Source organism: Equus przewalskii, chromosome 26, assembly GCF_037783145.1.
Source record: "Equus przewalskii isolate Varuska chromosome 26, EquPr2, whole genome shotgun sequence".
NCBI classification, from domain to species: domain Eukaryota; kingdom Metazoa; phylum Chordata; class Mammalia; order Perissodactyla; family Equidae; genus Equus; species Equus przewalskii.
Window position 1 is genome coordinate 5,561,340 of NC_091856.1, and position 24,224 is coordinate 5,585,563.

General features: G+C 51.3%; 2 long non-coding RNA genes across 2 annotated transcripts; one reads left to right on the forward strand and one right to left on the reverse strand.

Annotated features, from left to right (window-relative positions):
• Nucleotides 1-1,214: 1,214 nt before the first annotated feature.
• Nucleotides 1,215-11,808, reverse strand: LOC139079669 (uncharacterized). Its single transcript, XR_011533465.1, has 3 exons — nt 11,581-11,808; nt 2,042-5,542; nt 1,215-1,536 (listed from the first exon to the last, which is right to left on the reverse strand). It is a non-coding gene; the product is annotated as an uncharacterized lncRNA (long non-coding RNA).
• On the forward strand, nt 7,340-21,495 carry LOC139079670 (uncharacterized). Its single transcript, XR_011533466.1, has 2 exons — nt 7,340-9,500; nt 15,133-21,495. It is a non-coding gene; the product is annotated as an uncharacterized lncRNA (long non-coding RNA).
• Nucleotides 21,496-24,224: the final 2,729 nt, after the last annotated feature.

Here is a 24,224-nt window from a genome sequence, read left to right on the forward strand (position 1 = left end):
GGACCGGAGCAGCCGTCAGAAGCGAGGAGTCTCTGGGTCGGGCGGAGCGGTGGCCGGTCACAGAAGTCCTGCATTCAGAGAAGTGCTGTTTGCTGCCCGGGGCAGAACAGACCGCAGAGAGGTGCCCGGAGCCTCCTCCGTCCTTCCCTCTCCGCCTGCGGGGAGACGGACTTTTCAGCTCTCCCTCTGGGAGAACTTTGAACCCAAGAGCCGCAGGGGGCTTGGGGTCATCTTAGTCCAATCTTCTCACTGTAGGGTGGGAGCTGAGAGGGGCCGGGAAGGGCCCCGGGTGGAGTCGTCCTCTGTGCCTGCAGGCGGGGACAGGAGTACGGGGTGTGGACAGAACCCCAGCCGGCGGCAGGCAGGGAGGGCTCAGGGAGCTTGTCCCGAGGTGGACTGGGCTCAGCTCCTGCCTTTTGGAACCAGAAGCTGAAGGGAAATAAAGCTGCCTTTTCTGGGTAACGTTCTGGAGAGTTCTGGGAACTCATCTGCAGAACAAATTGATTTATGGGGATCCAGCTGTGAGGAACTGTTCAAAACAGGGATCCGGGGAGACATGCTCCAGATGTGGCTTCATTAAAGGCAGGGTGGGACAATGGGGCTCAAAGACTTCTGAGGGCCATCGGGCCACGGAGACTTCCAGAAAGTAGGGCCAAGGGCCTGTGGCTTCCAGATGCTGATTCTGAGCTGGAAAACAGCTTAGGACTCTTTCTGTCCAACCTCGGAAACTGCAGGCAGGGAACTCGAGGCCCAGAGACAGAAGGGGCTGACCTAGCATCACACAGCGAGGGGAGACGGGGCTGGACCAGAACCCTCACTCCTGCCTTTTAGATCTAACTTGAGCCTGTTTTCTTAGAAGTTGGGGGAAGTCTCGATCCTGCCCCACTCCGGCGCCAAGTTGCCCAGAGTCGGAGACCTGGCTGGCCCTGAGGCTGCGGGAAAACTCCCTTCCTACCTCCTGGACCTCTGGGACCCCTGGTGACACCTGCCCTGCTGTTGGAGCCGCTGGTCCCTGCGCTCCGGGAACCGGGCTCAGTGGTGCTCTGCCAGGTGCCCGTTCTCTGTCCTCCGAGGGGGAGGGCGGGTGGCCTCTCTGCTCCCACGTCGTCTCTGTGGGAACGAGCTCAGCTTTTTGAGGCTGGGGATGAGGCTTACATTTGATGGGTCTTCCATTTCTGCTGCAGCATTCCTGACACATCGTCTTGTTTTTCCTCTTTAACATTTTATTTTTTCTAGATTATTAAGAAATACATGATCATCTGAAAATTTAGAAACGACACCAGAATACAAATCCCTTAAGTTCTCAGTACCCAGAGGCAGCACCGTTCGGAAGCATTTCCTTCCAGTCTTTTTTCATTATCACAATTCCTTTTATTTGGCTGAAATTGGCTCAGTATTAGCTTTTGCCAAGTGAATGTGGTTCTGTCCTTTGGGGAAAAGCAGAATTATTCTCTTTCCTCCGCCCGTAATGGAGTTCCGATGCATGAAGACAATGTGCATTCCAATTCTTCCTGCCTCTGCCAGGAAACCTCAACTCTGTTTTAAATGCCAAGGTTTTAAACAGTTATGATCATTGCCACTTACTAAGGGTGCACTACCTACCAGGCACTGTGCTAAGTGATTTCCATACATTTCCTTGCTTAATCTGCACAACAACCTTAGGAAGGAAGTATTTTCAAGCTCTAATTTATAGGGGAAAAAACTGAGGCTCAGAGAGAATGAGTCCCTTTTGGGCTGATGGGAACTGAGTTCAGTGAGGTTATCACCTCCCTTAACCTAGCCTCTATCTTTATTAATGCAGCCAGAGGACACAGCTTCCCTGACAGCCTTCCTAAAACTGTCTCTCGAATGTCATACTTGCAAAGCAAGCCTTTACACTTGTTCCTGACAAATTCGTCGTATTCATTCTGGCCCACAAAGATTTTTTTCCCTCTTGTGATAATCTCCCTGAGGCAACAAGACTCATGTGAAATTCCTGGCAACATGATATTTTTAAAAACCCTCCTAGCACAGTGCCTGGCGCACAGGACCCACCCCGTACCTGGTTGCTGTTTTTATTATGTAAGGTGGGCGACACTGTCATGTGGTTCCCTGGGTTTCCGTCTGTTCCCCACAGAACACAGCAGCGTGACATGCTGCAAGCAGCCTGGTGCTGAGGAGGCCTCCACCGTGGCTGGTCTCCAGGCGGCTTCCAGGAGCATCCTTCCTCTGCAGCTGTTGGCAGAAGAGAAGCTGACAAGATGCTGCCCCGCCCCTGCCGGCCTGCCTGCCCCAGGGCCCCCTCATCCCTGTACTTGCCGGTGTGGCAGGTCTGTCTGTCTGTCTGCGGAGACAACCTGGGCCCGACGGCCTCCACACCCTGACACACAGCCGCCTTGCTGCTGATCGTCACCCATGTGCTGGGAAGAGACATTCCTTTTAGCGGGGTGGAGCTGTCGAAGTGGATTTTAAAATATGGGTTATATTTTATTTTAATTTTTGGTTGTTTTCTAAATTTGGTCACCGTCACATCTTCTGGTTCTAAAACAAGAGAAAGGAAGCAACTGCCCTCTGGGAAGGTTCCAGAGAGGAGGGAAGAAAGCCTCTGCTGCTCTCCCTTGAAAGCCGGCTCTGTGGGAGGGGAACGGGACAGATGACCTGAAGATGTCCACATGGTCTCCCTGACCTGTGGGCTTTATGTAGGGTGTACTGTCACCAGCCCGTGACAACTCGCCAAGGCTACTGGCCCCAAACATGTGCTGGACAACGCAGACACGGTCCCCAGCCCAGCGAGTGGAACCCCCTCACGCAGACGCTGAGGACTTGCGGGCTCGGGGAGCGCGGTGGGGGGCCCAGAGCAGGACTCATCTCGGACAACTCTCTGCCGTCTGGAAAGGCACAACCGGCTGTGGAGAGGAATGAGAAGGTAGTCCAAGGGGAGGGCCGTGTGGCGGAATGGTGGGCAGGGAGGCTGGGGAGGTGGGCCAGGTCCTGCCGGGGTCCCCCTCCTGAGGTGTTTAGACATCCCAGAGGCCAGGAGGAGGAAGAGGCTTTGCATCGGGACAAGGCCGCAGCTGGCCGAGGAGCGGTCTCCACCCATTGCATCCTCCTTCCTTGAGTGTCCATCCCCAGGGGGAGCTGCAGAGGGCTGGGATTCTATCACTCTGTGTGGTTTGGCTTCTGTCCCCAGCCCTGCTGAGCCTCCCTGCGAAGGTCAAGGACCTCTCGCTGGCTCCGTTCCTTGCAAAGTTCTGTGTTTGGCCGGGTCTGTCCGGTCTCCTGTTGGCATTCTCTCCTCCCCTGGCTCCTGGCCACCACGTTTCTCACTTCTCGATCGTTTCTGCGGGCTCCCCCTCCGACAGTCCCGAGCCACATTCGCCAGGATCCTAGGGTTCCTTCGTGTTCTCCTGGGCGACCCCCAACCCAGGGTGGCTGCAGTGCCGGCAGTCACCTGCGTGTATCGCTAGGAACTCTATTCAGCTCCAAGTATCAGAAACCTGAAACGGCGGCTTCATCAAATTAGAGGCTTTATTTTTCTTACATAAGAGAACGTCCAGAGTTAGGCATTCGGGGGTTGACATGGTGGCTCTGTGGTGCCATCGGGGACAGAGGCTCAGTCCGTCTTTCCACACAGCTGTGCTTAGCACGTTCCCGTCACCCTGCGGTAGTAAGATGGCTGCCCCCTCACCACGCATCGAATTTGTCTTCATTCCAGGCGAAGGAGAAGGGTCAAGGGCAGAAGAACTGCCAGCTGAGTCTGTTCCCTGTCAAAGAGCTTTTCCAGAAGACCCTTCCCGCCTCTGTATTAGTCAGTTATTGCCACGGTAATGCTGCATAACAACCACCCGGAAACTCAGTGTCACAAGCTGACGGGGGCGGCTCAGCGGGCAGCCTGCAGCCTCGCCCAACTGGTCTTGGCCCTAGGTCAGCTCTGAGTGTGCGAGCTCTGGGACCGGGCTGACCAAGCAGCGATTACCCAGGGCAGGCTCTTCTCATGGCCGGTCATCAGAGCAAGAATTGAGCCAACCCGGGCAAGTGAGTGTGAGAGCCCCGCTGATGCCTTCTGCGAACGCTGCACCCTGCGCTGCCGCCGAGCCAGCGTCCGTCCACGCGCCATGGGAGAGGAGGGGATGTGTATTTGTTGAGTAATAATCCACGTTAACACAGTCTCACTGTCTAGTCCTGCGTCACGTTGACCCTTAGCTGGAGGATGCTGAAAGTGTGGTTTTTCTAGCTGGCACATTGCCACCCTAAACAAGCTCTAGGTTTCGATAGCAGGAAGGAGGGGAGAATGGATGTTGGACAGGCTCACTGTGGCAGGACTTTTTTCAACAGTCGTGACCCAGGAGCCATCAGATTAAAAATAATGAAGTTAGAGGCCACGCTGGCTTGCAGTGACACTGGAGAACCACCAGGACGCAGGAACAGGCCGTGCCATCAGACTTATGTGGCCACCGAGTCCCCTTCTCCCGTTGCAGCATTTCACGAACCCCCCTCCCCACATTTGGTGTCCTCCCAGTGCTGTCACAGGTCCCACTGCATGATGGCACTGGGGGACATTACCAGGGGAGGTGGGAGGGGTCATCAGCAGCATCCCCATTTGGAGTTGTGGGTCCTTCTGTCTCCTAGTGAGATGTTGACCTGTGCGGTTCCCAGCACACGCTTGTCAGCCCTGAAGGGCCCTGGCCCTGTCACACGGTGGCCTGGAGCAGAGGCCTGGCAGGGATCTCTCTCCTTGTGGCATCGATGGCTCAGATCGCTATCAAATATATTCAGGTCCTGGTATCAGCTCAGGGAGAGGAGGGTGCAGAGCAAAGTAAGCCAGGAAGAGAGAGGCGGTTCTGTGCGGTGGAGGCTGGGGCGTGCCCACGTCAGGATGGTGGAGCTGCTCCGATGCCTGGCCCCCAAAAGCCAAGGGAGGAAGACTCCGTAGGCTGTTCCTGAGGCGCGGGATCCAGAACGGCTCCCGAAGTCCCTGGCTTTATTTGTGCTTGTCAGCCTCTCTCTCACCAGTGACACATGGGCAGCAACTCCCAGGTCTTTGTCCAGCCTGGTCTCTCCCTACCCTGCTGCCCGCTGAATGTCTCCCTCCGGCTGTCCCGTCGGCCTTGCAAACACAGCACAGTCTGATCTTCACTCGTCTTTTCCTCCCCCGCCTGCTATCCTTCCTTCCATGTGTCCACAAAGCTGGGAAGATGTGCTTTGTCTCCTTGGCATCCGCTTCCCTTTACTCTGGCAAGAGCCGCAGGCTTTCTTTGGGATCCACCCTTCCCCTCTGAGTCTCTGTGGTCTATATGGCTCCATGAAAGCTCGTGGATCAGGTCTAAGTCAATTAGCACAACCACAGTGATTGGTTCAGGGGTGGGCTTGTGACCTAAGCTGGTACAATTGGAGAGAATCTCAGGACTTTCATGGAAATTCTAGGACACAGCTCTTGCTTATTTATATTGGATTTACACTGGAAGGATGTAGCTGAGAGAGATGCTGGCAGCCATCTTGTGACCCTGAGGCTGGTGGCCATCTTGTGACAATGCAGCCATCAAGACCAGATTCAGCAGAGTACCTGAGCCAAGAAATGGAGAGAGAATATACTGATGACGTGGTTTGAGCCCCTGACCCCAGATGTGCCTGGAGTGGGTGAGATCCACCCTCACACTGTCACAGGAACCAGTGCACTGCCCTTTCCCTTTTAGAGGTCAGTTTGCTCAGGTTTTCACCCAGTTGTAACCAAGGTGTTCTGCTACACCTGTCTCATTGAATGGCAGCCCCATTTATTCAGCCAATTAAGCTGGAAACCTGGGGCTCTCCTCTAGGCTCGCTCCCCACATCCAAGGAGTACCGAAAGGCTCTCAGTCCTACAGGGGACTGGCTGTTGCCAGTCCCAGGCCGAGCCCACGTCGTCTCCTGCCTGAGCCACAGAATAACCCATAAAGTTGCCTCCTCTCCAGACTTGCCGTCTCCATCTCTCCTTCTTCCCGCTGGGCAGCATGCTCTCTCTAAAAGCAAATCTGACCGTGGCACAGTGTTCAACCCATCTCCAAGCTCCGTTGGTTCACGTAAAGAATGCCTGGCCCCCCCACTGCTACCCATGGTCCAGGAAGAGTGGGGTGAAATCAAGGGGCTGGCAGAGCTTGTCTTTGGGGCTCTTTCCACTTCTTGGTGCTGTCTCCCTGCCCTGCTCCATCAGCTGAGCGAGGCCCGCAGAACCAGAGGGTCTTGCGGGTCTGGGAAAGCAGCCAAGAGGACAGGCCTCCCTCCGCCAGCATCGCAGAACCAGAGAGCCTGCGATGGTGGGAGCCTTGTGCAGCCCCCACGCCCTTCCCTCCCCTGGCACCCACCGCCGTGCTGTAACCAGATCTCTGGAGCCAGCCAAGCTCAGAGGGCAAGAGTGAGGCAGCAGATGCACTAGAAAGAGGACCGGCTGGGGGCTCAGGAGGCCTGAGGCTTCGGCTGAGCTGAGCTTCCGACTTGCTGTGGGACCGTCTCTGACTTGGTTAGGCAGCTTCAGGGGCACCTGTTCACTATAACCCACACTCAGAAGGACCCCACACCTGGTTTAACGCCCTACTGTTACCGTCTCGAAATCATTAATTTCAAGAACAACGGGTCTCTGGATTTTCATTTTGCACTGAGCACCACACAGTACAGGGCCAGTCTTGGTCTCAGTTGCCCCTTCTGCGTAAGAAGGTGCTGGACTAAGGATCAGAGGAGCTCGGAGGTCCCTCCTTCTGGGGCCTGCACATGGTTATTTCCCCTCAGAAGGTCACTACCGGCTGCCAGATGTTGCCACCCCCCATCTCTACCTCCAGCTGAAGCAGATGGGAAAGGAGCTAGACCTGCGACCTGTGCCCAGGACTCAGGGGGCACCAGACTTCCCCTCTTCACTCAGCCATCCAGCTTTACCACCTGTTGTCCCCTTGCTACTCAAAGTGTGGGCCATGGACAGCAGCCCAGGCATCTCCTGGGAACTCATTAGAAATGCACTCTCGGGGCCTCACCCAGATCTAGCGAGCCGTGTGCATTTTAACCAGCTCCCTGGGCGATTCTCAGGGACGTGGAAGCTGAGACGCTCTGATGGAGGCTCATGAGGGCTCCCCAGCTCTTTGCCTTGGCCTCAGGACTGCAGCAACAGGGAGGGGTAGACTGAGGCACGGAGCTGCAGGAATCGTGGCAGAGTCTTTGCTTGGGCCGCCATACAAAGTACCACAAAGGGAGTGCCTTAAACAACAGACATTCTTTCTCCGGGTTCTGGAGGCGACAGCGTGAGCTCGAGGGGTCGGCAGGGCTGGTTGCCTCTGAGACCTCTCTCCTTGGCTGGCAGAGGGCTGCCTTCTCTCTCTTCCCATGGTCGTCCCTCTCTGCTTCTCTGGGTCCTCATCTCTTCGAACAGGGACGCCAGTCACTGGGTTAGGAGCCACCTCAGTGAAAGCACTTAACCTTAGCTGCCTCCTAAATACCCTCTCTCCAAATACAGCCACATTCTGAGGTCTCAGGGCTGAGGACCTCCACATGTGGACTTGAGCGGGACAAAACTGAGCCCATAAGACGGGTGTGCACAGGAGTGACAGAGAACACAGGGACAGGGCACAGAGGGAGCACAGGAGGGACAGGGAGCCACACACGCTGTCGAGATCTTTCTACCTGTCAATGCTGGGCTAGGAATGTTCAATATCATCTCACTGGGTCCCACAGACACCTCTCCTCTCACTCACACACGTGGAAACTGAGGCCGAGGAAGGAGAGGGGACATGCTCATGATCGCTCAGGGCGTGGGTGACGGAGCCAGGACCAGGACTCAGGCGTCTGTTCTCCATTTTCTTCCCTCCTTCTGCCTCCCTGCCCTGCTCCTCGGGAACGACCACTTTACAAGTCACTTTACACTGAATCATATAAATGGGAGGGTTGCTCATTGTGGAAGACAGAAGACATTAAAGAAATCTGCCGGCTGGTGGAGTGTCCCCAAGAAAGGCCGGCACCCATTGCAGGCACCGGGTCTGGAGTGGGACGGATGTGGCATCCCTGGGCCCTTTGCAGTGGGGCGCTGGGACCCTGGGCCTCAGGAAAAGGAGGGGTTCCTGCTCCAGGGTCAGCCTGCCCAGTACACGTGGGGGTGCTCCCAGTGCCGGCTTCTGTCCCAGAGCCTCCACTTGCCTCTGCTGCTGGCTTTGTCCTCCTTGTGCCTCATCACCAGGACATCACTGCCCCTGCACTGGGACCATGGGATGGAGTGGACAGGGCCCCAGAGGTGCCCAGTGGACCAGCACACTGAATCTTGCTTGGGTCACAGACTCCTTCTAGAATCTCAAGGAAGCCATGAATCTTGTCCCTGGGAAAGCAGACAAGTGCCCACGTGTGGCTGCCCCACAGGCAGCCATACCTGACCTGACGACCCAGGAGGCGGGAGCCTCGGGTAGACACTTCTGCCTGCGAAGAACGCTTTCTGCGGGGTCTCAGCCCTGGGGAGAACCTGGGGCGAGGCCTTGCCACCTGCCACGCCCCGTCAGTGGTCACTCCTGCTACCTCCACTGGCTCGGCCTGCCAGTGACTTCTTCCCACTGGTCCTTGTCCTCCTCAGAGCCACGCTCCTGAGTTCAGTTAGTCCTCGTAGTGACAGAGCTGAGAAGATAAGGAAGTCCATGTCCTAGATTTTGCCCTTCCCCGCTGTGCTGGGCTGTGGCTCTTTCCTCGCAGGACGGGGCGTCCAGGCCGTTCCCCTAGCCTGTCTTGGCCCCGGACAGTCTTCCGTTTCTCAGTGTTCCCATTACGGCCTTGCCCCCAGAACAGAGCATTCCAAGTGCAGCCTGACCAGCCCGGGAAAGCTGACCACTCGCCCACGTGCTCTGGACGTTAGCCTCAATCCGTGCAGCCCTGGGGGCAGACGTAACCGTAGATACTCGGAGCTAGGCTGCGACTCAGCCTTCTGGAGCTCCTCCCTCTGAGCAGCTGCCTGGTCACAGCGTCCCTTCCCTCTTTCTAGTATCTGAGAGGTTTAAACCGAATTGCCAGCTTAGACCCCATATTCAGGATTCTGAACCATTCCTCCACTGCCCATGCTGCCCTTGCCCGAGGGCATCTCCACCCCTGAGCCTCAGTTTCCTCACGGATTTATCGGGATGGTCAAATAGATCATGAAAATGCTGGGGCTTTGAAATATGTCCAAGAAAGTTTCTGTTAGTTTTTATTTTAGAAAAGATTTCAGATTGTTTCCAAAATCCGTTTCCCCTCTCTTACACAGAAATAGAACTTTCACTTTGGCACACAGATGCAAGACCGTAACTCCCAGCCTGCCTGGCTCCAGGTGTGGCCCTGGGAGGTGAGGGGAGCAATGCACTCAAAATCCAGTTGTGCCCTTAAAGGGAGGAGAGTGCCTTCCCTTGCCCTTTGCCCCTTCTGTAGCTGCTAACATGGTGGTGCGCCATCTTGGACCACCTGGATGAGTGCAACACCCTTGGGATGGCAGAGCAACGACATGGAAGGGGCCTGGGTCCTGATGACTTCAAAGAGCAGCCTCTCCACACTTGGTATGACTTACTTGGGTGAGAAATGGATTCCACCTGCTTTAAGCCACTGTTATTTGTGTTGCTCAGCTCAGCTCTATTCCAGCCTAATGGATGAATTTTCTTGAGGCATGTTAATTCTAAGAGGCAGGTGTTGACTCAAATCAATAGGGAAGAGGTAAGGAACTTGCAAATTCCCTGAAGACTAATATGTTTCCCACGTCTTTCCTTCGTTTCTTCCATTTCTCCCTCCCCATCCAATCCTCCAGCATGTATTGGGTTCTTCTGTGCCAGGCCCTCTGCTTGGCACTGTGGATGTGAGATGATTAGGTACAGTGTCTGCAGAAGGCTAGCAGGGGAGACAGAGATCTAACTCTTTGCCCTCCCAGTCCATGTACAAGATCACTGTGAAGGTGTTTACAGGGTGATGGGTGAACCCAGGAGAGAAGCCGCCACTGTGGCTTGGGAAGGTGAAAGGGAGAGAGTCTGAGTTGATCCATGAGGGCTGAGTAGAGGTCTCCAGAAAGAGAAGGTAAGGAAGGGCATTGCAAACAGAGGAACAGCCGTGCAAAGGCTCAGAAGTGTGCAAGAGCACCGATAGTGGGGAGCCCTGGCTCACTGGGCTGGGACCCCGGGGAGCGGGCTGCGGGTGGGGGTCGGGGTGGAAGATGGGGCTTGTCAAGGACTTGTTCTGCTGGCAATGCCCTGCCGGAGGTTAACATCCTTCTGACCATCTTAGCAAGGAAGGAATGCAAATACCTCGTGTATTTATTTCCTCCTTGTCCCCCCTAGATCTCATCTTCCCACTGAATGACATGCCTCCTGGTTTCACTTAATTTCCACAGGAAACTGGAAAGAGCAACATCTGTCTCAATTCCCCCTAACTCACTCCAGATTTCTGAGGTCGGAATGTGGACCTTGGGAGACACGGTCTCTGTGGGGTCAGAGGCGACAGCCCCAGAATTAGTGGACACACCCCAAGCCCCTTGTGACACCCAGGCCCTGGTGCCAGTTCCCTGCACAATACGGATGTTGGGAAGAATTTCACTGGGAGCGTAATCCGCTGCTGAGGCGGCCCCTGGAGAGGGGAGCGCGGGACTGTTCCCATGGGCTCCTGCCCAGTGCTCATTCCTGAGTTTTCTGCTCCTGGGAGAGCGGGCGGCAGCAAGTGCTCCAGCTCCCACCGGCTGCTCCAGCTTCCTCGCGTGGCCCGGGGCTGCTCCCGGCCAGGGGACACGGTTTTGTTCACAGCTGCATGGTAACAGCATTTGTCTAGGGGACACTGTCTCTTCTGCCACCCACAAAGAGGCAGCGTGGTGCAGGGGAAGGAGCAGAGATGGGCCCCTAGGGACAGGGGTTCCAGGCCTTGGGAAGGCTGCCCTCTCCCTGGGTCTCAGTTTCCTCATCTGCAAAACAAAGTGGGCGGTCCAGGTGGCGCCCCAGGCCGATGCGTGGACAAGGTGTGGACTTTGGAGACAGGTAGACGAGGTTTGAGTCCTACTGTGCCACCGGCTGGCCACGTGGGCCCGCCTGGGAGGCCCCTCAGCTCGCCAGCCTCGGTTTTCTCATCTGTCCACTGGGCAGGGAGGACCAGGTCCCCTCCGAGGGCCCCGCGGGCTTCGTGATGACAGGAGCGCCCACCCACCCTCCACAGGGAAGCCTCCCCTGGGCCGAAATATTTCTAGTCTATGTCTGTTGAAGACAGGCAGCGTCCACCCAAGGGAACTGGCCTCCACCAGTGACCCTCTGCCCCCCTGTCTCCATGGGTCAACGGACTATTTTTCCTAAAGCATGCACTGGATGACGCCTTGGGCTGTCCTCCGAGGCCTTGTAGGATCCAGCCCTGCCTGACGTTCCTCACTGCTCTGCTCGCTCACTCTCTCTGGCTCCTTCCAGGCCCTTAAATAGAACAGCTGTGGCCTTCCTTGGACCTGGCCCCAGTGGCGGTGCCAAGGGGCGGCTGGGGGTGGGGGGTAGCTCCTCCAGAGTCTTCGTCTGCTTTGCCAAAGCCACTCCAAAAACCTCAGTTTGGCTAAAACAAGGGTGCTTTTGGTTCATGACAACACCAAGTCCCCGGGTCTCCCTATCAAGATGCTGTCCTCACCAGGCCCTATAGGCGCTGTTTCCTCTGCCTGGGCCTCTCCTGCCCTCTCGATCGCGCCTGCCGGCTCCTTCCCCTTAGACCTTAGTGTCGACATCACTCTCTCCAAGTGGCATTTGCCAAGACCCGTGCGAGCCCCTCATCCTCATCTCTCACGGCACCTGGTGCTTTTCTTCAGAGAACTCAGCTTTGTAGTAATACATATGTCTCGTACTTGCCCATCTAACGCCGGACTCCTCCACTGAACTATGACCGCCCCGAGGGCAGGGTTGTGCTGGTCGTGCTGTGTTCCCATCGCCTGGTAGAGTTGACAGTTCGTTCTCCACAAGTAACTTATGAAGGAGTGCAGGAGCCAATCACCCAGAGAGTCCAGAATTGGGTGATAAAATAATTATAAGAGGAAGGCGAATTTTTGAAAATCACGACATGCGTGGTACCTACAGAATCGAGGCCCAGGCTTCGGCACCAACATTTTGGTTACAAACCCTGGTGTTGACACTTGGGGCTCTGGGAGGGCAAATTATCTTCCCCCTTGCCCCCAGCGGGGAGAGCGTCTCGAGGAAGAGAGGATGGTCGGTCGCCTGTGTTTCCAGAGGTCAAAGGAGAAAGCAGAGGACAGCGGCGTGTATGTTGACTGGGCTGTGGGAGGTCCTGGTGACCTTGACGAGAACAGTTCCAAAGGACAGGCGAGTCAGAAACTAGACAGCAGGGGAGTTAGCAGGAGTTGAGGAAGTGGAGGCTGTGAGTATAAATGGCTATTTCTAGACATTAGAACAGGAATGGGAGGAGAGATGACACTAGCTGTTTCTTACCATGCAGGATCACATCAAAATTAATTTGGAAAAGTTTCTGAGTAATATAAATGATTCATCTACTGGATGCCTAGAAAAATAAGATGCCTCGACTCCTCGTCTTACTCCACACAGAAAAGTAGGATGTCAGAGTTGAAGGGATCCCAAAGGCCAGAGGTTCCAACACAACCCTCTCATTTTGGTAGATGAGGTGCCCGAAGTCCAGAGAGGGGCAGGGACTTGCCCAAGGTCACACAGCAGATGAGGTACAGGGCCGGGTTTTGAAGCCAGGCTTCTGTATGCCCAGCCTGGGGTTCTTTTTTGTAGTCCAGGTCTTTCTTTCCAATGTCCTTTCCAAACAGTCTTTATTGGCTCCAGGAAAAGGGGAGGACGGTTATTTTTAGTTTTTCAAAATGGGTAATGGTTTTTTCCCCATATAGCAGCTCCAAAGTATGTCTTACGTAAGAGCTAACTGGGATGAGAAATGGCTCCACAGCAAGAACAAAGATTCCTTTGAATATTAAAAGCTCCAGAGTGAACCCTAAACGGGCCCAAATGGCTGGGACCAGCTCTGCTCGCCCAGCTGACGGGACAAGGCTGGGCAGGGCTGGGCGTGCGTGTGCATGTGTGTGAGTGCATGTGTGCGTTCATGTGCATGCGTGTGTGTGTGTGTGTAGCACAGGCTCCCTCTGCGGAGTGACTGCCTGAGTACCAGGAAAAGCACTCAAAGCTCCTCGACACCTCTTTATTATTATTATTATTTTTAAAATACTCTATTCTAGAGCAGTTTTAGGTTCACAGCAAAATCGAGCAGAAGGTACAGAGACCTCCCATGCACCCCCCGGCCCTGCACGTGCTCGGCCTCCCGGCAGCGAGAGCCAACACCACAGCGGTGCGTGTGCTGCTAGTGACGAACCTACACGGACACATCGTCACCCGAAGCCCACAGCTCACATTAGGCTTCACTCTCGGTGTTACGCATTCTATGGGTTTCGACAAATTTATAATGAGATGATCCTGAACCTCCTCGATACTTTATTATCATTATGGTAAAATCCACGTGAAATTGACCATCCTGACCCTTTTAAGCATACAGTTCGGTGGCATTAAGAGAGTTCATATTGTTGTGCAACCATCACCCCATCCGTCTCCAGAACTCTTCTCATCTTGCAAAAGGGAAACTCTGTCCCCATTAAGCACGAGCTCCCCACTGTCCCCACCCCCAGCCCTGGCAGCCACCGTTCTACTTTCTGTCTCGGACGTTGACTACTCTAGCTGTCACAGAAGTGGGGTCATATGGTATTCGTCCTTGGGTGACCGGCTTATTTCACTTTCAACACCTCTTTGAGGGTGCTTCCTGGGCCCCAGGTCACCATCGGGCACCCCACCTTTGTCAGAGGACAGGACCCTCTGCTGAGGAGGGGCGAGCACCTCTGGGAGGACAATGCTCTGGGCTGCATCGGCACTTTCTCTTTAAGGCCAATCCGTGTGCGTTTTGATGGGGTTGGGGGACCCTGGTTGAATGCCCTGGTTGAGTAAGAGTGCAGAGAGGGAGTGACATTAACGACAGAGAGAAAAACTTTTCCTGCCTGAAAAAAATGTTATTAGGATGATTACAAGCGAATCTGTGTAATTCGTTTTATAACATAGCCACCTCCTAAATTTATGGCCCTGGGTCTGTTCTGTTGATCTCACGTCTTGCTCTGACTTGGTTCCTGGGGGTGTTATGGCTGAGGTGGCCTCTGGGGACTGCCAGTGATAAGCATGGTCATACTCTCATGTTTGGGTTGCATTCTACAATTTAGGATGCATTTTTATTTCTATTTTATTTGATCAAAAGGACAACAGTGTGAAGTACAACAGAACTTATCATCTCTATTTTGCAGATGGGGAAACTGAGGCTCAGTGGGGTGAAGGGACCTGCTCAGGGTTATGGAATCACTTGTCAGTAGAGCTGGATTGTGAACCCGTCTTTAGTTCAGGTCTCTCCCCATGCTCCCCTTTTATTAACTTAAAACACTAGAGGTAACATCTATTTGCAAATGCTAGGGCCTCTCCCCCCAACCTCACGCTCGACCTCAGACCTGATCCTCCAAGAATGATGCGTCACCGTCCAGATGCTCAAATTAGAAACCTAACCGCCGTCCTCGACATTTCCCTCTCCCTTGATCCATATCCAATCTTCTATTAAGTCCTGTGGTTTTTAATTCCTAAATGTGTTTTCGGTACACCCACTTCTCTGCAGTTCCGGTGTCTCCCTCCCCATGCCCTTCCTGCCACACTGGCCCTCCAGCTTCCCTGACATGTGTAGGACACACCATCGGTGCCCCACCCGGATCCCCTTCGCCAGGCGCCTGCACCCATCTCCAGCAGTGTGGACCACTGACGCTGACAGCTGCCTCTTCTGGGGAGCCACCTACCAGGGAGGCCACGTCCCCCCACCCTCCAGAAGCATCTCATAACCCCTGTCTGACTTGGTGGGTGGGCTCACAAAAGGGCTCAAGGAGAGAAACTGTGCTGGGCAGTTTATGCTCCGGAGCTGGCTGTGAATCAGGCTCAGTTAGACTTTATGGGGAGAGTGCCTCCTTGTTCCCGTTCCGCTTCCCTCATGCCCTATAGGTTTTTCTGGAGGAGCACGCCCTGGATGCATCCCCTTGTCAGCCTCTGCTCTTCAGGACACTTCTCAAAGACACTTGCTGTGCCCTCAGCCACCAGAGGGGACCTCGCATGCCGTCCCTCACTCCTTTGCTTTGTTCTCTCATAGGGTAGACCCATCTTCCCCACGGGGCTGCCAGTTCTGCGGGATCACGTCTGTTTCTGTCCGCCACCCTAGGCCTGGTGGTAGGTTCTCAACGTTTGCCAGATAAAAAGGTAGAAAGCATCATAAATATCCAGAATGCAAATGAAAAACACTTGTAAAATACAGCAAGCAGCAAGTTAACATCTAGAACATATGAAAAGCTTTTGCACAGAAGAGGAAAACATCTTAAAACAAAAATATCACGAGCAGACAACTGACACACGCCAACGGAGGGGACTGCCACATCTGTGGGAAAGATGTCAACCAGAACGCAGCAAACGAAAACAATGGTTGAAAGAACATTTTTGACTCCTGGGTCACCCAAGGGTTGTTCTTAAAACATCGTCACACTGTGAGGAGGTGAGGAGCCAGGCTTTCTCACACACGGCTGTGGGCGGAGAGGGGCACCATCTCCAGAAGACAGCTCCCCAGGGCAGAAAGTGGGTCTCTTGCTCATCGCGGTGTCTCCAGTGCCCAGAGCCACGCCTGGCATTTGGGTGCGCCATTAATATTTGTTGAACAAATGGAAGGCAATTTGGCAATATAGATGGAGAACCTTAACTTTTTCATACCCTTTGGTTTGGTAATTCTACTTCCTAAAGAAACTCTTTAGACAATAGGACAGGGATAGTTATATAAGGACGTTTTGCACATTTCTTGATGAAATCAGAAGACTGGAGGTGACCCGACTGTCCCCAGGCTGGTGACGAGTTATGTTAATTATGGCACATCCATGCTGAGCAATCTGATATAACTGAGAAAAATGACATATTTGAAGACTATTGGGCATATAGGATTAAGCTACTGATAAATGCTGAATGAAAAAAGAATATTAAGATTCTATATACAGAGTGACCTTAATGTTTGTAAAAAAAAAAGCCTCACCAGATTTAGGGGGCAGCTTGGTGGTATAGTGGTTAATTTCATGGGCTGTGCTTTGGCAGCCAGGGGTTTTCCAGTTCAGATCCCAAGCACGGACCTACACACTTCTCATTAAGCCAGGCTGTGGTGGCATCCCACACACAAAATAGAGGAAGATGGGCGCAGATGTTAGCTCAGGGCCACTCTTCCTCAAGCAAAAAGAGAAGAATTGTCAACAGATGTTGGCTCAGGGTCAATCGTCCTCACCAAAAAAAACAAACAAAAAAACCCCACCAAATTTGTTAATGGTGAGTTGTGGTGATTTTCATCTCTTTGTTTTTCTCTTTATTTTCCAGAATTTCAATAATGAATATGTATTGCTTTTATAGTCAGAAAAAGAAAAGCTTTGAAAAAGAAAGCATGGTTAATAACAAAATTGTGAGCAGCCAGGAAAAGTAGGAATAACTCGTAACAGTATTTTTCCCAACAATACTTCATAACAAATCATTTTATGGTGGGTTAAGGAACACAGCCTTCTAATTGAATTGGCCTGGTTTTATTTAGACAACAATGAGAAACAAATTTCGTGCTGTTGGAGACACTGGGTGTTGTTTTCATGTTCTTAGTGTATATTTTTCCATGACCTGAAGAATCTTAAAATATTGGCTCCACTTTTTAAAAAATTTCACAACTCCTTTGACTGGAATTGATTTCTCCTGTGGCTCCTGGGGTCTGTAAAAGGCATCAGGATGCGACATGGCATTGACCTTTATTCTTTGTCTTGCCCAGAGAATTTCCCTATGGCTGGCTCAAGGTTTCCAAGAGGAAGGCAATTAAATGACCTAGCACAATTGCCTGGATTCTCGGCCCTGGGCTTATCTTGATTAGGAGGAAGTGGATATCTAGTTGTTCCAAATTTAGAAAATAGAAAAGAGCCAGATGTTTGAGACAGTCACATGGAGAAAGCCTTAACCCATTAGGGCTTTTGTCCCAGTTGCCACTGCTTGGATATTTGGTCGTACCCACCTTGTCATGGAGCAAAGGAGTTTTGGTTCCATTTTCCCCCACCCAGGAAGTCTGTCCTGGCTTCGAAGTCCACGGTGAGATTCATTCCCTCACAAGTATTGAAAGGACCCAGGGCACGTTTGTTGGCTTCCGTTCAACCTTCCATCATCTCTAAGATCCAGTCCAAGAGCCTGAGCCTGGTGGCCAAGGCTCTTTACCACCTGACCCCTGCCTCCCTCTCCGCCCAGTCATCCCCACTACAGTGAGAGAGCAGCATTTAAGAGAGCAAACTCCAGGCACTAGAAACAGACTTGGCCCCTAAGGCGGTGGGGAGACAGATGTCAAGCAGCCACAGAGGATACATTCGTCTGGCAGAGATCTGGGTCTGAAGACCAGATAGGCTGTTACAGCTGTTTGATCTTGGACAAGTCATTTCAAGCCCCTGTGCCTTAGTCATCTCCTCTGTTAAAGGGGTCAGTAATAACATTAATAATGATAATATCGAGTTCATGAGGTTTGGTGAGCTTCACACGATTTGATGTACGTGAAGCACTCAGTGCAATGCCTGCCGTGTGGTTAGCGCCTCACACATGTGAGTTCTTCTTTTCACTTATTCGTTCACTTGGAAGAAGTCTGCTGAGTTCTGACTGGTTCTGGGGGCCGTGCCACATGCTGGGATTCAGGAGTGGATGATGCTCAGGCCCTGGCTTGACCTCAAGATGCCCGTAATTTGGTGATGGAGACAGAGGGAGCAGGCCAGCAGGACACAGCTCCAGGCACCGTGCTCCGGAAGCCCTGGTCTCCTCCCCTTTCCTAAACACACCATGCACCGTCATACTTTGTCCCTTTGGACAAGTTGGGCTCACCTGTTCCTTCTGTCAGAAAAGCTTTCCCCTTCCTCTGCCATTTGAAGACCTTCCACATGCAACTTAAATGTCATCGAAATTGTGAAGGCTTCCCTGACCCCAAACCGGGGTCGTGACCTCACCTGTGTCTTCACGGTGCTCTGGGCAAGTTCTCTGACTCCTCCCTTCCCTTCCATCAGGGCTGCTCACGTCAGGGCGTCTCCAAGAGACTGGGAGCCCCTTGAAGGCGGGTTTATGACTTGACCCACATTTGTGTCCCAGCGTCCGGCCCAGGGCCAGGCGTGTTGTAAATGTTCAGGAAAGTGTTTGTTGGTTGAATGAAAGAAAGGGCATCTGACATCAGAGGAGAAACTGCTGCATTGACAGAGGAGGCGAGCAGGAAAGACGCTCCCTTTCTGCCACAGTATTTTATGAGACTGTAAAACGTGCTCTGCAGAGGGCTGGGTCCCTCCTCATTCCATCTGCAGCCATGAGCAAGGCTAATTTTACTTAGCAGTAGGAAACCTGGAGAAAGTGTCTGCCTGAGGGGCCTGTCCTGTGCATGGCTTTCAAATTGCTACCGTCATCAGGAGCATCCTGAAAGGGTTAAGACCCTTGTCCCGATGCTGGGCTTGTGCCATTCCGTTTGCTTTGCGCTGCATGGGAGGCTATTTTGTTGGAAGTGGAGTTACTAAGGCCACTATTGCAACAGAAATAATTGGCTATCCAGCCACATGTGCTTCGGGCACTGGGACGGAGAACTTTGATTTAGTTCTAGTTTCCTCATTTATTTGTTGGGTGATCTAAGGATGGCTGTTTCTCCCTCTGGACCTCGTCCATTGAACAGCAGTTGTAGGAGGCGGAGTCGGAGCAGCTGAACTGACTAGTCTCTAAGGTTCCTTCCGGCTCTGATAAGTCATGTCTGTGGCTCACACGATATCAGATTGACCGACAAGGAATTGCAGAAAAGCGACGTGGATGCAGTTCTGGGGGAGGAGCCCAGTCCTCGTGAGGTCAAGGCCACGATTTAGAAACCAAAAGCTCAGAAATGCTCTGAAACCACAGATGGCCAAATCCACCCACTGGAGGTTCAGCATATACTTGCTCAAATATGTAAACTAAAAGCAGGCTCTTTTGAGTTGTTTGGAGGATTCATGGCTACATATAACCTGGTAGTGCATGTACTGTGGGGCTCATCCAAATGGGAGAGGCCCTTCGGGGGCCTGCATCAGAGTGAGGAGGCACGTCCCTGGGTAGCTCACCCTGGCCACCGGGATGCGAAGACCCCTGGGGTAAGTCTTCCCCCGGCACTGTGCCTTAATGACACCCAAGGGAGCTGTTTTAACTCATTATGTTATAGAAACAGCAACAGGGTCAGTGGAGAAGAACTGAACCCACTCTCAGTAGTGCATTGCAACATATGCTCAAAGAAAAGAGAGAGAGAGAATTCACATACCATAAAATTTGCCCTTTTAGATCTTTTTTTTCAGATTTTTTTTTTTCCTTTTTCTCCCCAAAGCCCCCCAGTACGTAGTTGTATATTCTTCGTTGTGGGTCCTTCTAGTTGTGGCATGTGGGACACTACCTCAGCGTGGTTTGATGAGCAGCACCATGCCCATGCCCGGGATTTGAACCAACGAAACACTGGGCTGCCTGCAGCGGAGTGCTCGAACTTAACCACTTGGCCACAGGGCCAGCCCCAAAATTTGCCTTTTTAAAGTGTACAATTCAATAGTTTTTAGTATATTAACAAAGTTATTTAACCATCACCATTCTCTAATTCCAGAACATTTTCATCACCCCCAAAAGAAACCCTGGAAACATTAGCAGTCACTCCCCATCCCTCTCGCCCCTCAGTTCCCACCAACCACTAACCCACTTTCTGTCTCTATGGCTTTGCTTATTCTAGACTTTCCATTGAAAAGGACTCATATAACATGTGCCTGATCGGGTTTGACTTATTTCATTTAGCGTAGTGTTTTTAAGGTTCATCCATGTTGACCATGTTAAAAATTACACATGTGTGTCAACTTTCAGTTAGCATACAGACAGAACTATAGGGTGAGTGTTACAGAACCAGGTTCGTTTTTGCCTACCGCCTGGAAAGCCAAACACTGAGGTGACAAGATTGCAGCAGAGAGAGGGTTTAATCACAAGGCAGCCACTCGGGGAAGTGAGAGCATGAGTCTCAAATTTGCTCCTTCGAAAATAGGGACTCAGGGGTATTTATGGGACGGGGGCAAGGTGGCCTGAAGCGTGGAGAGAGGTGATTGGAGGTGAGGAGAGGTGAGGTAATTGATGGTCTGCGCAGGCGTAGTCAGACTCCATGCCTCTTCATGGGACGCATGTTCACAAGATGGTGGCATTAGCATGATGTGAGGGTGGAGTTTTCAGCCTCTTGATGTCAAAAGATCGCCTATCGGACATCTGTGTGGGCCCAGTTGATCAGTTGGTTTGTCTCAACCAGCCTGGAGTGGACAAGGGGTTCTAATTCCTGAAGAACAGCTCCCACACCCGTGTCCATGGTGACCCAGGCTCCAGGGAGATGTTCTCTGTAGGAGCCTAGTGGGAGTCAGACAGCATATGGCCTAAACAGCACGGTTAGCAATGGGCGGGTTAAACAGCTAAAAGCTATAATCAGTAACTGCAAAAAGGAAGAAACATTAGTACCTAGCTATTTAATCATCAACGGTTGTTTGCCGGTTTCATGAGTTTGGTATGATCCCCCAACCCCTCTTAGCAGACCTGATGAAGGACGAGGCTAGTCTAGTTAGTTCTGTTCCAGATCCTTTTTACTACATTATTCCAGTTCAATTTTGGCCTTTTTAAAGAATTATACAGACCTTTAAAATTAACATTCAAGTTGATTGATATTTCCGTTTTTTGTCCCATCTCTGCTGGCAGGTTTAAGCCTTTTCCCTACCCAAGATTATTTAAATACATACACATATTTTCTTGTCATAGTTTGATGGTTTCATTTTATATTTATAGCTTTAATTCATCTGGAATTGTGAATGGTGTGAGGTAGTCATCTAATTTTGTTTTTTCCCATATGGTTAGCAAGTTGCACCACCATACATCTTTTTCTCATTAATCTGGAAACAACAGCATTCGAATTTACTACTTTTTATATATAGTTGAGACTATTTCTGAACTTCCTTTTCTGCTGTGAAAGATGACATGAGTGGAGCCATATTAAAATAGAGCCAGAGCAGCCATTTCAGAGGAATTGTCTTGCACGTTTTGTTTTCTTTATCTTCCAAACTGGACCAAACCACCAACGTTCCAAGAAGTCAATAAGGACAAGAATATCCTGTTTGTAAGGACTGATGAAACTGGACTTTGCTGATGACCAGAGCATTAGCCAATCAATGAAGTTCAAGTCTAGCCTTTTGCCTGACGACAGACTCTCAAGCCGGTCTATCCTACAATCCTACCCTTACCTCATCCGGCACCGATGAACTCTTCTTTAATACGACTTACCTCATCTTCCTCTTTTTCCCATAAAAACCCTGAGCCTCTCTCCCGTAGTTGGGACACCATTTGGGTTTCGACCTGAAACTGTACTCCCTGAATTGCAGTTCTTTGATCCCAAATAAATGATTTGCCTCTCAAACTGGTTTCTGTTCTTGTAGGTTGACGCTGAATTGATCTTTTTTCCAGCTGCAAGCATACTGTTGAATTTCTAGCTCCTTTATGACACAATTTAATGTTTGTTAGGATAAGTTGATATCATTACTCATTAAAAAATCCCTAGTTATTACCACATGTTTATTATTCTAGTTTAGGTATTCTTGTTAAGGTAACGTGTTTGTTTTGTGTAACGTATATTGCTGTATTATTTAAAAATTTAAATTCCACCTTAGAGAATAAGAGAAGCAAGTGGCTGTGTGACATGCTGTAGATAAAGCTAACAGAGCATATGTGGGCTGAAGATAGACAGAAGGACCACGGACACACTGACTACTCATGAGGTCTGAGACATCAAACATGTGCGACAGCTGGAGCAGAGCTGCAGCATGAGAGCCACCTCTGTGATGACTAAGCAGAGAACCAGAAAGGCCTGGGTCTCTGGAGTCTTAGAAGAGCTGCCATGCCGGCCTCGCCTGCTCCCTCCAACTTAGGCCAGAGTGGGAGACGCCTTTCTCTTGTGTAAGCCATGATTACATGAAACTGAACATAACCCTCACTAATATCACCCTAATTTCATTTTTGTGTTTGGTTGTCTGGATTAGGATCTGCAGAACAGTGTCAATGACACCGATGGGAGGGGTCGTCCTTCTGGTTACTGATGTGAACGGCAGTGGCTCCAGTATTTCACCATTAAGCATCCTGCTGGACTTGATTTTACATAGAGTACGTTTGTCACTTTAAGAAAATATTCTTCTCTCTCTTAACGAAGATGATAATGACGGAATGTTGAATTTTCTCAAATGATTTTTGTCATCTACCAAAATAATTTTGTGGTATTTCTGCTTCGCTCTACTGATAGCATAAACTAGACTAAGAAGTTTTTCTAAAGCTGAAGCATACACGCAACTTCATTTTTTCCTCTAGCTCCTCTGTTCTCTTCTGTGTGTAGAAGCTCCTTTATAGCTCTCGGCTCTCTCTTCGACTTTTCGTTCACCGTTTGTTTCTCCTTAGCCATTTCCTTTGAGTTCGGAGAGAACGGCTCCCGTTTGTCTTCTGAGTTCTCGCTCCTCAAGGTGTGGTCCAGGGACCAGCAGGATCAGCGTCACTGAGAGTTTGTTAGAAATGTAAGTTCTTGGGCCCCAGCCCAGGCCCGCTGAGCCAGAATCTGCGTTTTACCCAGAGCCCCAGCTGATTTGTGTGCACATTAAAATTTGAGAAGTGCTGTAAAATTCTAGCCGAAGAAGAAACCCTTTCCAAGTTTCCAGCGGCAATGCAGACTTTCCCCGTTATTATACGAGTTTGATTATTCTAGTGTAAATGTGGGAGGAGAAGTTTAATGTGAGGCTTTTGCTCACCATCTGGGATCAGAACCCACAGGTTCTTTGTGGCAGGATACGGGGAAGGGCAGTCGGCTACCGTGTGTGGTGACATGAAACGAAAACGACAGCCCAAAGGTCATCAAAATCGCCACCAGGCATCATTAGACCAACAAGAAAGAATCCTTCTGTTGCATTTTGAAGGGCAGTGTGCATTCCCCAGAGGGCTTTGCCCACACTCATTTCTTTGACAAACTTATGAATGCCAGCTGGTACTTACATGAAGGCCTGTTGTCCTGAGCTGATGGAAGGGTAATGAAGGGGTTCCGGCAGAGTGGTTTGATGTCAGGCACACGTTTCCCTCTATTCTTGCTAAGCAGAAGAAAGTTCTGCGCTCACTGAGGAAATAGATGTTCTGGGGGCCCCAGCACTGTGCCTGAGGGCCGCCTTCGCTGGGTGAGATATTCACAGAACTGAGTTATATGAGTGTTATTAGCATGTGGAAAGATAAATTCTTTTAAGGAAAAAAATCAGTTGAATAATACCCAGTTCTCACCAGTCATGGCAGGATTGGCAGGGCACAAAAAGCTATTGAAAAGATTCTAAAGAGAACAAGAATATTTAGGACAAATTGGCTCATTCTTCATTGCTACCAAACCCTTTATTCCCCGGAGACTGTTGAAACAATACCAGCGCATAACTCTGACTGTGGAATTGACAAACATCCTACCTTTCTTAATGGTTTCGTGAAGTTGTTGTCTCAACAGGAAATTCTGGTCATTGTCACACATTCTTCTTGTTTATTATTAGCAATAATATCCCTTTGCATCACAATCGGCTCTAAACCTTACAAGGGTTTTCCACACGAAGGAGCTCATTTGGTCTTTCCTGAGAACCCCGTGAGACAGCAGGGCCAGCAGACGGTAATGTGCCCCATTCGTGGAGGAAGGACCTGAAGGTAGAGGGTTTCAAGGACTTTCTCAAGGGCATGACTTGCTGGCAATGGCAGCCGCAGACTCGTGCTGTGACCGCAGGGGAGATCTCTGACGCACACTTGGCCAAGGGTCTTTGGTCCTCAAGCTTCCCAGCGCCCTCAGCGATTGTGCTTTTCTGCGGGGCCTGTGCAGGTACAACACAGCGAGAAGGCTCACCATCCCCTCGTGAAGACCCCTCTCCACAGTTTTATGCTAAAACACAGAGGGTAACCTCAGAGAGATCACGTCCTTCAGATTAGACGCACACGCTTGGGCTTCTCTGGTTCCCTGTACCTGTCTGTTTCGACTCCCCCACTATAACAGACCTTTGGGAAACTTCTGCCCCAAAGAAGGTGAGATTCATTACAAATCAGCAGGAACTCTTTATAAGTCATTTTTTATTTCCTCATTTTGATTCGTGT